We start from the raw sequence: 2500 nt of genomic DNA on the forward strand, positions 1-2500 counted from the left end.
CACTGATTTCGGCGCACATTTTCAAATTTACCGCACTGGCGCCACTTTTCCCTGGATTCCCGTTGTGTTCGATATTTGCATGCTCCAGGATCAGGTCCTTTGCCTGTCGTGCTAACAGGCATTCCTGCTCATTCCCTCTCATTCTATCGTTCCTCTGCTTCTGAATAGACCCGTGATGGATTCAGCAAAGAAAAGAAGTGGTGTAAAACGTAATCACCGTGCGTTGTCGATTGCAGAGAAAGTAGAAGTGAAAGGAAAATATTTAGTGAACATTAAAATTTTGCTTTTCTTATAGTATTTGATTTTCCTTCTTTAAAACACTGTGAAAATATATACAACTTATATAGCCATACCAAATCCGGCATTTCCGAAAATCCGGCACTCCACAGGTGCGGAGGTTGCCGGGTTTTTTTAATGTCAACCTGTATATATATGTGTGCGTGTATGTATGTATGTGTATATATATATACATATATATATATATATATATAATATATATATAATATATACTATACACAATACCATGCATATATATATAATATATATATATATATAGATATATATATATATATATATATATATATATATATATATATATATATGTCCATATGTGTATATCCATATCTATTACATACACATACACGCACACACGCACACATACACACACACACACACACACACACACACACACACACACACACACACACACACACCACACACACACACACACACACACACACACACACACATACACAAGCGCACACACACACATACACACACACACACAAACACACACACACACACATACACACACACACACACACATAAACACCTCCCCCCCCACACACACACGCACGCATACTTGCCGTCGTGACAGTCTTGAGTCCGATGCTCTAACCACTCGGTATAGGGAGAAATCAATTGTATGCAATAAAGAAACCAGATGAAGAAGTGACATACAGTAAGAATGAAATCATAAGAGTAGTGGAGGACTTTTACAGGGACCTATACAACTCAAATGAACACGCATGGATAGAAGCGAATGCGGTAACTAGAGACGTTCCTAGCATCACAACAGAAGAAATAAAGGCATGAAGAGAGGGAAAACACCGGGGGAAGATGGAATTAGTATAGACCTTATAATAGATGCAGGAGAAATTGCAACAGTGAAAATAGCCAATCTTTTAACAAATGCCTTATCAACGGGAAAACTCCGAAAGCCTGGAAAAATCCAACAATTATTTTGATACATAAAAAAGGGGACAGAAAGGATCTAAAAAACTACCGACCAATAAGCCTCTTTTCAGCTACTTACAAATTATTCACAAAAATCATCACAACTCGCATCTCTAACCATCTGGATTCTAACCAGCATAGAGAACAAGCAGGCTTTCGCAGTGGATTCTCAACAACAGACCACATCCACACGCTCACCCAAATAAAAGAAAAAATAAACGAATATAGGAAACCCCTGTGTATGGCATTCATCGATTACGAAAAGGCATTTGACTCTGTAGAGATACCAGCAGTACTAGAAGCTATCCGAAAACAGGGAGTAGAGGAGGTATATTGTAAAATACTGGAAGATATATACAAAGATGGGAAAGCAACCACCAAGCTCCACACCGAAACCGACAAAATACCAATTAAAAAAGGTGTTAGACAGGGCGATACCATCTCATCAAAAACTGTTTACAGCTTGTCTTGAGGAAATATTCAAAAAGCTAGAGTGGAATGGAAAGGGTATCTAGATAGGAGAAGAATATCTAAACAATCCAAGATTTGCAGATGATATTGTTCTCTCCAGTGAATCTGCAGATGAAATGCAGCAACTAATAAATGATCTGAATAGAGAAAGTCTGAAAATCGGACTTCGGATGAACAAGAAAAAGACTAAGATCATGTTCAACAGTAGAGTTCAGTTCGAACAGATAAAAATACAAGGCGAAGCGCTAGAGGTAGTGGACAAGTATATATACCTAGGACAACTCGTACAGACAAACACATCTAGCGAAGAGGAAATTAAGCGACGCATCAGTCTAGGCTGGAGCGCCTTTGGCAGACACAGTAGCATACTAAGAGGCTCTTTGCCATTATGTTTAAATAGAAAAGTCATTAACTAATGTGTCCTACCAGTTATAACCTATGGATCAGAAACATGGATTACAACCAAATTACTGGAGAGGAAACTAATAAGTGCCCAGAGAGGGATGGAGTGACTGATGCTGGGAATTAGCCTAAGAGATAGGATGAGGGCGACGTGGATCAGGGAACAGACAAAAATAGAAGATATACTTGCGAGCATCAAAAAGAAAAAATGGCAATGGGCAGGTCATATACATCGGAGACAGGATAACAGATGGACAAAGAATGTAACAGACTGGGTTATAGATAATATAAAGATGGCGTGACGAAACAACGAAATTTGGGGGCCGAGACTGGAAACAAAAAACACAGGACAGACAAAGTTGGAAAAGATTAGGAGAGGCCTACGTCCTGC

This window comes from Penaeus monodon, chromosome 4 (genome assembly GCF_015228065.2).
Source record: "Penaeus monodon isolate SGIC_2016 chromosome 4, NSTDA_Pmon_1, whole genome shotgun sequence".
In the NCBI taxonomy this organism is placed as follows: domain Eukaryota; kingdom Metazoa; phylum Arthropoda; class Malacostraca; order Decapoda; family Penaeidae; genus Penaeus; species Penaeus monodon.